Source organism: Alligator sinensis, unplaced genomic scaffold, assembly GCF_000455745.1.
Source record: "Alligator sinensis unplaced genomic scaffold, ASM45574v1 scaffold910_1, whole genome shotgun sequence".
Classification (NCBI taxonomy): domain Eukaryota; kingdom Metazoa; phylum Chordata; order Crocodylia; family Alligatoridae; genus Alligator; species Alligator sinensis.
The window spans coordinates 643,865-655,393 of NW_005842748.1; the positions used below are offsets into that span (position 1 = coordinate 643,865).

The 11,529-nt window shown below is 50.9% G+C and overlaps 1 protein-coding gene across 1 annotated transcript in view; it reads right to left on the bottom strand.

Moving 5' to 3' along the window:
• The window catches only part of STMN2 (stathmin 2), a 65,697-nt gene that overhangs the window by 10,536 nt on the left and 43,632 nt on the right, over window positions 1–11,529 (bottom strand). The window lies entirely within an intron of this gene.

An 11,529-nucleotide genomic window follows, 5' to 3' on the forward strand; every position in this document is an offset into this window, starting at 1 on the left:
TTTAGTTCCCAGAAACATGAGCTTTGCCATTATTTTAGAATTAAATTCATTGTGCTCAAGTTAATTTAAAATAAAACAAAACCACTGACAATAGGAGACAAGCCAAAGAGATGGTGGTGCTGATGTTCTCCAGGGGAAACTCAAGTCTAAAGAAAATATATCCAATGGAGGCGGGGGATGTTTGGAAATGATGAGCAAGTTTGTGTTCTTTGGGATAAAAAAAATGAGAGAGAAGAAAAAAAATGGAAGAATGGAGACTAGAGAATGAAATGTGGCATCCAGCTGATATGAGATTTCAGTGAAAATTACAAAGCAGTGTTGCCATTGTTTTCTGTGAAACTTAATTAATTTAGGGCCTAAATTGAGTGTTTTAACCAATAATTACAAATTTCAGTAATGAATACTATTAGATTTACTTTAGTTCTCCTTGTAGTCACTTGTGTAAAGTGAACAACACTCCCATAAGGGAGTATGTATTATAATGAGAGAGAGAAATTCTAAGCAAGCTGAGTTATGCACAAAATGGGGTCTGCCATTGAACAAGAGAGCAGTTTAAAAAAAAAAATTAAAAGCAGAAGTCTCTTAATGCACGGGTGTGTGTCATCAAGACAGTAGTGAAATGATAGGTGGTGACTGGGACACAAGCCCCGGGTGCTGTCTAAGGGCAGGGGGAGGGGGTTGTGCCAGAATGGAGCTAGTGGGGAGCCTCATGCTACCATTCCCCATCTCCTCCCACACCTTCCCTCCAGTGGCTCTGGCTCTGAATCTGCAAGTGGGGAGGGCAGAGCAGCAGTGGTGACACACAGTGTAGGAGTAGTGGCCACAACTTTACTGCTTCAGGGAGTAAGATACTGCTTCTTTTTGCCATTAAAATTGGGGTTTAAATGGGTGCTTGACAAAGGTGTCAATGGCAAAAAAAGGAGGCGACACCTCTGCCCACAGCAGCAAACCTGAAGCCACTGTTCCTGCACCTGTCACCACCACTGCAGTTCTGCCTTCCCTACTGCCAGAGCTAGAGTCACTTGCAGGGTGCTGGGAGAAGAGGAAAAGAGGAGGGGAGAGTTGGTGGGGAATGGGAGGTGGGGGGTGCCCTCCTCCTGTTCCATTCTGGCTGTGCTCAGGGCTCAGTACCGGCCAGTGATGCGTCTGCATGGAGATCAGTATTTGGATTTGGAAACAGAATGCTGACTTGTTTCAAATCAAGGAGGAAACCTGCTTGTATGAACCTCTGCCACTTGCTGGGCAAGGTGTTACCTCTGGATTAGCTTCTTGTAAGTGCTCAGAGCAGCATCATGGTCTCTAGAGCACCTGCTGTGTTTCATAGAGAATTAGCTGTGCCTGTAGCTACTTCTCCTATTTGTGTCCTCCTGCTAAATCACATGCTGGCAATTAAGACTACTTTAAAAAATGCACTTGCCCTGGACCTGGGCTGTTCCTGAGAGCACTGCTGAGCTTTCCTGCTTGGGCTCTGCACCTTCTAAGCGCTGAAATGAGGCTGTGAAGGAACTGGGGTGTGCCTTATAAGCTCTTTGTGTCCAGCAGGTTGGGGAGCAGGAGCAGCACCTTCCTCATATCTGGGCTTGGCCCATGTGAAGCTGAAGGGCGGAGGTATGCTTCTCTGTCATGCTCTGAAGAGTGCACTAGACATGCTCCAAGAATTTTCTAGGTCAGAGGTATAGCAGGGTAGCTGTTTGCTTTGGACACAGCCAGTGCATGGGGCAGCTCCATTTATTTCACTGCAGGTGCCAGAGACCCAGGAAGGCATCATCACCATCACCACCATCATCATCATCATCATCATCAGCTATTTTGGTGCCCCTCTACTCCCAAAGGCAGCACCCTCAGCTGCTCCAGTCACCCCCCTCAGTTATGCTGCTGTTCTAAGTATTGAATTCCATGTAAGAAACCATGGTACAGAACTGCTGTGGGACTGCAAATGGGATGGAAAGTACCCACAACACTCACAAACAGGAATCAAACTAGATGTGACTGGAGGAGGAGGAGAAGGTAATATGGGATCAATCAGAGCTGTGCAAGTAATGGGATTTTTCTGTTTAACAACTGAACTGAAAAGTCACCAACATTTTTCATTTTGGGCTGACCTAAAACGTTAAATTTAATCTGAAACTGCATGTTTGATTCTTAATCCTTTTTTTCTTTTAAAACTTTAGGTCAATTTCAAAGTGAAAATGTGATATCACAATGACAAATTGATCCTTTTTATTAGAAAAGATAAAAAAGATGCTGGCTCCAGAAAGGAGCAGGGAAGAGGTTTACTCCCCACCTCCCCCTCTCCCCTGTCCCACCAACATGGACTTGCCAGGCATTTCTCCACTGGCTGTTCCAGTGGTGGGGGCATGGCCAGCCCCAACAGTAGCCTGGAGTGAACTGACCCCCTCCCTGTCCCACTGGCACAGACCCAACCAGGGTCTGCCAGGCACTCCCCCATCACTGCCACAGCAGTGGGGGTGGGAGTGTGGCCAGATGCTGGTGGGAATGGCTCGTTAGGCAGAATGGGCAGGAAGGAGGGATATTTTCCCCCTCTGCCCCTTCTGTCCCTGGGGGACTGCAGCAGGATCTGCCCACCCTGACTACCACCACCTCCAATCACTCCCTGTGCAGGGTGAGCAGGAGAATAAATCCCCTCCCTGCCCCTTCCAGCAGATGCTGGAGGGAGGGGGGAAATAACCTCCTTCCCTGCCCCCTCACCTAAGGAGGCCTGCTGGTCAGCCTCTGGCCATGCCCCTGCCCTTGCCACTAGAGTGGTGAGGGGGCAGGGCCCTTGATGGAGACAGCAGCCTCTGTCATGGTGTCCTGGAGCACACGCCTCTTCCCAGCACAGGGAGAGCAGTAGCACTGGGACTTGGAGGGGGCCATAGCCCCCCAACCCCCGCTAGCACTGCTGCTGCTTGCCCTGCGCATTCTGAGGTAGCTTTCCCCACCCCACCCCTGCTGGCAGCATGGCCACCCCATTGGAAAGAGGCTGTGCTTCAGGACACCATGGCAGGGGGTGCTGCCCCCATCAGAGTCGTTCCCCTTTCACTGCTTGAGCAGCAGGGGCATGGCCAGAGACCAGCTGGCATGGCTTCTTACATGAGGGGGCAGGGAGGGGGGTTATTCCCCACCTCTGCCGCTGGGGGACCACAGTGGGGTCTGCAGCGCCCCCTGGTCATGGTGTCCCGGAGCATGATCCTCTTCCCAGAGGGTGGCCACAGTGCAGGCGAGGATGGGCGTGGGGGTGGGATGGGGAAAGCTGCTGCAGACTGGGCAGGGTGAGTAGTGGTGGCGCTGGGGTGGTGGTTGGGGGGGCTATGGCCACTGCTCCTAGCTCTGGTGCTGCTGCTTGTCCTATGGAGTCTATGACAGCTCTGACCCCCTGCTCCAGCCTGCCGTGCAGCCCCCATGCCAGGAGGAGGCTCACACTTGCTGGACACCATGACGGGGTGTGGGGAGCCATCAAGGTCCCTGCCCCCTCACCGCTCCAGCAGCAGGGGCAGGGGCACAGCCAGTGGTTGGCTGGCAAGGCCCCCTAGGTGTGGGGTCAGGGAGGGGACTTATCCCACTGCTTGTCCCACATAGGGACGAATGGGTCCAAGGAGGTGATACTTCCCCTCTATTGGGCGCTGGTCAGACTGAAGTTGGAGTACTGCGTGCAATTCTGGGCGCCGCAATTCGAGAGGGATGCGGATAACCTGGAGAGGGTCCAGGGAAGGGCCACTCATATGGTTAAGGGCCTACAGACCAAGCCCTACGACGAGAAACTGGACCATTTCAGCCTCCGCAAGAGAGGGTTGAGAGGCGACCTTGTGGCTGCCTATAAGTTCATCACGGGGGCACAGAAGGGAATTGGTGAATATTTATTCACCAAGGTGCCCCAGGGGGTTACAAGAAATAATGGCCACAAGCTAGCAGAGAGCAGATTTAGATTGGACATTAGAAGAACTTCTTCACAGTTAGAGTGGCCAGGGTCTGGAACGGGCTCCCAAGGGAGGTGGTGCTCTCCCCTACCCTGGGGGTCTTCAAGAAGAGGTTGAATAAGCATCTAGCTGGGGTCATCTAGACCCAGCCCTCTTTCCTGCCTATGCAGGGGGTCGGACTCGATGATCTATTGAGGTCCCTTCCGACCCTAACATCTATGAATCTATAGGGAACGATTGGTGGCAGTGGTGGTTGGGGCTGGCAGACCCTGCTGGTGTCTCCTGGGGGCAGAAGGAGCAGGGAATAACCCCTCTCCCTGCCCCTTCTGCCTCAGGGGCTATGGCCGCCATAATGTGGCCATGCCCAGCCTCACCGCTGCACCAGCAAGGGGGAGCGCCCAGCAGACCCTGGCTTGGGTCCATGCTGGTGGGGCAGGGAGGGGGGAATTAAACCCTTTTCCCTTGCCAGTTCACTCCAGTCTACTGCTGGATGTGTCTGTATTTCTGGAGCTAGCAGTGAATGTCTATTCATATGCAAATTGGTTCATTCTAGGCAGGTTAGACTAACCTGCAAAGATTGAATCAATTCAGGCTCTGGCTTTTTGAATGTCTGTCCCTAACCTGGGAGATGCCAGTGTAAAAAAAAAAACAAAAACAAAAAAAAACGTGGCAGAAAAAAGTGGGGCGGTGCATGTGGTAGCAGTGTGCGTCACCTGAATCTGGAGCCTGGCTGGCCAGAGCCACACTCTGGCTGCTGGCCAGGCTCTGGGTGCCTGGAGCCTGGTCATTGGATTGCTGCTGCTGGAGCCCTGGGAGGCCCCCCAGGTAAGTCTGCTGGGCCCAGGTACTGGCCCCAGCCTCCTGTACCCCACCAGGCCAACTTTCCATGCGCCAGAGTGCATGTGCACAAGCAGTCCCCAGGGACAAGTAGCAGTGGCGCAGCTATGTGCTGCTGCTCTTTGTCCCTGGGGAAATGCACATGTGCGCTCATCTGGATGCGCCCATTGAGTTACTTCTACTAGCATTCATAGGGTTACCATATTTCCAGGTCCAAAAAAGAGGACGGCTGTCATGCAGGGTGGCAGGGTGTGTGTGTGTAAAATGTCACAGTGGGGGGCAGTGACATGCCAGTGCCCTGCCTCTGCCCCATTCTGTTGCCCATCACTGCCAAGCCACAGCCCCCCACAGCCCTGCTGCTGCCCCTCACACCTGACTCATTGACCCCAGCCCTGCCAGTGCCCCTTATTCTCTAACCGCAGTACTCTATCCCCCTGTGCCATGATGATGCCCCTCACTCCCAACCTGCAGCCTCTTGGTGTTGCCAGTGCCCCACTGTTTCTTACACCCCTGGTGCCCTTCACTTCCAAGCCACACCCCCCCCAGCCCTGCTGGTGTCCCTCACTCCTGAACTGCAGCCCCCTGCTCTCTCCCACCAGCCCTGCTGGAGGGGCCCCAGCTGTCCTCATCCTGACCGGGCCAGAGCACAGTGGCTTCGATTCATGCAGGTGGCGGCGGTGTGCGTCTGGCCTCAGTGTGGACTGGAAGGAAGAGGAGGGGAGGCTTGTGGCACCTCCTACCCTGGGATGGGTCTGCCAAACAGTGCCAGGCAGCCTGGCCACAGCATCCCTCCTCCCTCTATCTCACCCCCCTACCCCAGGCAGCATCTCCTGGCTGCTCAGCCCTTGTGAGCACAGGCACCCGTCCCTGTGCTACCAGCCAGGCCACAGATTTCCCCACTGTCCCCCACCCCTTTCCCCTGCTGGAGGGGCACGCAACCTCTGCCCCATTCCCTGTTGCAGCCCCCGGCCCTGCTCTCCCTGCCCTGAACAAATGTCTGGGATTTTGCTTGGCTCCACTGGTGGGAGCAGGGGGAGGGTGATGGGAGGCAAACCAAAATCCCGGACATTTGGTCAGATTTAAAAAAACCTGCCCAGATGGAGTTCAGAGGGCTCAAAAAGAGGACATGTCCATAGAACCCAGATGCATGGTAACCCTAGGTATTCAGCTGCTGTGCTAGCGATTCAAATTCAGAGGAAGCAGAAATTTAACATGGTGTATTCCTAGGTGTATTGTACCTCATACATTATTAACAGTAATCAGATTATTAACTTCCAGGCAGCCAACCAACTATCAGAAATAACTGCGGTGAGGGTTTTTTCCTTATACATATGAAAAAATTCTATGAATAGTTTTTTAATTAATAGTTTTCAACTTAAAAGCATTCAACATTTTGAGGAAGTGTGAAAAAGTTTGGAAATGTGAGATGACTTAGGGAAGATGGGTAGGAAGCAAAATGTGTGGGTGGAAGAGAAGCATGGCAAAAATGATAGCAAGAGGAAATCTTTTTAAGCCCTTCTGTAATGATACACAGTCACCAGGGCTGGAGCTGCAGCCCAGAGATTGGAGTGTGCAGCAGCACAAATGTTGCAAGGCATTCCAGACACAGGCACTTCAACTCCTGAAAGTATGCAAACATGCTGGAAGAGAGGCCAATGCACCAGTGTGTGTGTGTGTGTGTGTGTGTGTGTGTGTGTGTGTGTGTGTGTGTGTGTTATGAAGAAGACAGGGCAGAGTGGCACCTTAGAGACAAACTTGTCCATTCATAGCATATGATGAAGCAGGAAGTCACTGACAAAAGCTTATGCCTCACTAAACCAGTTTGTCTGTAAGGTGTCACCTTACCCTGCCTTCTGCTTGACTTTAGACTAACACAGCTAACTAGCTCTCCCTAATGTTTCTTATGACATTTTTAAGTGTATAATGTAAAAAGCAATGGCAGTCCCATTTTTCAAAGGCTCCTTTGATAGAAGCTTCAAGTCTTGCATTTAGATGGCTGGACAGACAGCCATGAATTGCCTGGTAAAGTACGAAAGTGCTGCTGGAGCATCCAAAAACAGGCTATGGAGGGATACCTTTTTAAGACTTCTGAGTTGAAATTTGGGTTCTGCCTGTCTTTATATAACAGGAGATCCTATTTGCCTACTGTATAGGCATTCAGTGAGAAGTACTTACTTTTTTGACAAGCACATCTGAAATGATTTCAAATCTATCCTGTTGCACCAGAAAGAAAGGATTATGCTAATGGCAGGAAGTGGACTAGAACAATTCCTTTTAAAGCTGAAATTTACACTTGAATGCATTCCTCTGACTATATTAGTTTTAAGGATAAATAGGGGGCAAGTTCCAATAATATGAGCTTTGCTTCAATACTGCAAAATTAATTCGGTAGCTGGATTTTTTAATTATCTTGTTCAGTGGGAATTGCATTAACCCTGGTGTTTTGCGGTATCCTGTATAGTCAAGAGATAGTAGTAATAGAAGAGAATGCTAAGACAGGATAAAGGTCTCCTGCTGCAGTGTAAATGTCCAGGTAAAGACCTGGCTTCTTTACTTTTCATTCCATCCAGGAAGAGCACGCACCAACTGCTGAAGCTTCCTTAGCCTGACGAAGGGTTTTTGAACCCGAAAGCTTGCTTAATAACTATTCTCCAACTATTTGGGTTGGTCTAGTAAAAGATATCAAATTCACCCAAGGAACCTTGTCTGCCTATGTCCTTAGACCAACATGGCTACAACCTACACCCCTGCAAGGTAAAGACCGGGATTTTATTGAAAATCGAAAACTGAAGCAATTACATTTTCAGGAGCAATGAATTTAGATTTTTTTTGTGTTGCTCAGGAAAGTTAGAGTGAGTTTAAGATAGGCCTGGCACAGGTATCTTCAGTTATATTTACCATGATGTCGTCTTCTTCATCTGTGACACATTATTATTGTTACCTTACTGCCTGCAATAGAGAACTCCTACTGTGTTGCACAGTGTACAAATTTTTGGACCTGTGGGGAGTCTTTTGGGGCAGAACTGGCTTGAGGGCCAGGGGTTGAGCATTTCTGCCATAGAGCAAATCATTTGGGATTTAACTGGATCAAGGTATCTAACCCTTTCTGGAGGGGAAAAAATATTTTTCTACGAAATGTTTATTGTTTCTCTAATGCCATGTCATTGAAAAAAATAATGACTCTATGGCATAATTTAAAACTCTCATTTAATTTTCTGCCAACAACCTCCTTCCTCCATTCCAGGCTTCTGATAATTGGTCACTATTGGATAAATTGCTAATATTTGCATTCTGCGTGGACTGGTGAATTAACTAGTTTACTGCATACAGAAACACCATTATGGAACTTCTCTGCCTAATTCTGCTACACTGCAGGGCTTTTTCTATAAAAGGCCTGTGATTTACTTTGTACTCTGACTCCAAGCACACACAGCTGCTATGAAAAGTAGCCAAAGGTGAGTAAAGATTTTTAATTAAAGAGAAAACAAACAGAAAGATGAGGTACGTAGGGAAGAGAAGAGGCAAGCATAGAGACAGCCTGTTCACTCCTAATTGGAACGGTAGACAGGGAGGGACAGAGGAAAGAAATGTCTGTGGGGGTTTCTAGAAAAGGTCAAATTTCAGGCCCAGTGTTACACAGTCCAATTAGCTGACCTGTCTTGAGTACTTTATCATTGTCTCTGTTTGTCTGGAGAGCAAATCTTTAGATTTTCATTTTTTTTTTTAGTTATTGGCTTCAGAGTTAAATTAAAAACCAAACCCCTGTTCCACCCATATTTGATACAAGGGCCTCTTTTTTGTTTATTTGCAAATTCATTTTAAGTACCCTTTTTAGCTTGAATACTCTAATATTCCCTTGGCAGACTTTATGTTGTGCCAGCTGCAGAAAACTGAAAGCTGACTTCATGAATTATCCCAGGACTCCAGCTTTCTGGATTCATTCATTCCATAAAATGTAAAGCCAGAAATTACTATTATGATAATCTAATCTGACCTTTTGTATCACACAGTCTGATGAATTTCAAGTAACTATTTCTGTATCTCTTGATTGAGCCAGAGCATGCATTTTAGAAAAGACATCTACATTTGATTTAAAGACTTAAGTTGACAGAGTATCCACCCCACATTTAGGCAAACAGTTGCAACTGTTAAGTAAGTACCCTCACTTTTACCACTTTGCCTCAAGTCTCAGTTTGTCTAGCTTCATCCTCCTCCTGCTGGATTTTGTTTAGTGCTATGATTGTCTTTGAGCTATTGTTTGTGAAAGGTAGATTGGATTTTAGAGAGGAGGTGCCTTCTGGCAGTGACCTCCCATACCAATATGTGCAAAAACATGTGGAAGGGGTAACGATAATGAAAAATCTGTGCAGCTTTGAAAGGAGTGCTTTATGTCCTAAGGCCTAGTAGCTGTGTAAAAGGGCAGGGGGCATGATCTCATAATCATGTGGGCTAGGGATAGACATTACACACAAACTGGTTTAAGTGATGAGAAACTGGTTTAAACCTGTAACAGAACAGACATTCAGTGCACATAAACAAGTTTCAAAATGGCTGAAACCAGTTTGAGATAAACCTGGTTAAATGTAGTATCAGACTTAACTGATTTGGCTCAAGCAGGTTTATACAATGTCTGTCCCAGACCCCTTCCTGGTTTAATTGAAACCAGACTCCCCCAGCATCCTGGCATGCTCTCTGGGCAGGGCTCTGGGCTCTCTAGCCAGAGCAGGGACAGGACATGGTGCAATGCTAGCCAGAATGGCCCCATTAAGGCAAAGTGGGCAGAGAAGGGGTTAATTCTTCCCTCCTTCCCGTCCTCCCCCACCACAGCCAAGGTTTGCCTGTCAGCCAGGAAGCAGAGGGGAGGGGGCTGCATCAGTGGCCTCTGGGACTGGCAGACCTGGCTGCAGGGCAGAAGGGACCAGAAGGGGTGGAGGGAAGAATTAACTGTTCTCCCTGCCCGCTTCACCTTAATGGGGCCATGTTGGGATGGGGAGGGGGACTCTGTTCTGTGCTGGGGAGGACTCTTCCCCCTCCTTCTCCTCCCCACAGGGTGGGGAAGTGGGCTATGTGGGGCACTGGAGTGGGACTCCTCCTCCTCCTCTCCCCCTGCTGCTGCAGGCCTGGGAGTGTGTGTGTGTGTGGGGGGGGGGGGGGGGGGAACCAAGAACAAGAGGTTTTTGGGGGAACTACCCAGCCCTGGAGAGGGACTCTTCCTCCACTCTTCACCTCCTGTGTCTGCAGCTCAGTTATAGCTGTTCCCCGCGCCCTGGCTGGGCAGTGCTGCACAGAGCCGCCCCCCCCACCCCGTGGTCTGGGGCCAGGCCAGGCAGCTTCACATAGAGCCCTCATCCTGTCTTCCTCCTGCTCCTCTCCCATCGCCATGGGGTGGGGAGGGGGGGCTCTATGTGATGCTGCCTGGCCTCAGATGGGGACTCTTCCCCTCCTCCCCCCTCCACAGGGTGGGGAGGGGGTTCCGTTCCATTTTGGGGAGTACTCTTCCCCCTCCTCCTCCTCTTCCCATGCCCCCGCCCCCAGAGCTGACAGGTGGGGGGTGCTTTGTGTGAGGCTGCCCGGCCTCAGCCCCCAAGGGGGACACTTTCCTCCCCATGGGGTGGGGGGGCTCTGTTAGTGCTGGGGGAGGTTCTTCCTCCTCCTCCTCCCTCTGCTGCAGTGGGGTGGGGAGGGGAGGCTCTTGAGGTGCTCCTTGGCCTGGCCTGGCCCAACCAGGGCATGGGGAGCAGCTGTAAAGGAGCCACAGCTGCCGGGGGTGGCTCTGGCCCTGCGGCTCAGCCCAGCCTGGCCTCACTCAGGCTAAGGTAGCTCTGCTAGGGCAGCTGCTTCCCGCCGTCAAGAAATGCTGGTGGCTGGTGGAGCAGTGCTTACCTGGGCCACCAGGTGCATGCGCCGGGCTGCACTCACTGACAGGGGAAGTAGCTGCCTGGCTGCACTTGCATTGCATCTCCATCACAGATGGAGGCAGGAGGAGGGGGAAGAGTACTCTCCCAGCATGGAACACAGCCCCACTCCCCACCCCATGGGAGTGCAGGGGGGTTGGGGAAGAGTCCTCATCTGGGATCAGGCAGCATTGCATAGAGCCCCCCTCCCCACCCCTTGATGATGGGGAAAAGCAGGGGGAGGAATCCCCCTGCAGGGCTGGGCAGCCAAAGTGCCTCCCTCCCTACCCCACAGCAGCTGGGCGGGGGGGGATGGGGCGGGGGAGAGGAGGAGGAGAAGGGAGAGCCCCCCCAGCATTGAACAGAGCCCCCCAACCTGCCCCATGGCAAGGGAGGAGGGGGAAGATTTCCCCTCTGGGGCTGGGCAGCCTTGTGTGCCAGGATTGCTCCCAGCTGTCAGGGAGCAGGTAGGGTGGGCAGAGCTTTCCCCTCCTCCTCCACACCCACAGCAGATGCTCCCTCTTCCCCCACCCTCCAAATGCTGCAGGCTGAGGTGGGGGTTTAAACCCCTCCTCAGTCTTATTCAGGCCTGGCCATGCCCCACCCCCAGCTCAACTTCCCTGTTGAAAGGGAAGGGCTACTAGCGCCCCCGGGCTTCTGGCCTGAGCCACTGCAGACATGTGCTCAACGTCTATCCACTTGCAAACTGGTTCACTCTCTGTAGGTTAGACTCATCTGCAAAGATTGAATCAATTCAGGCTTGAGCTTTTTTGAATGTCTGTCCCTAGCCATAGATTCATAGATTCATAGATGTTAGGGTCGGAAGGGACCTCAATAGATCATCGAGTCCGACCCCCTGCATAAGCAGGAAAGAGCGCTGG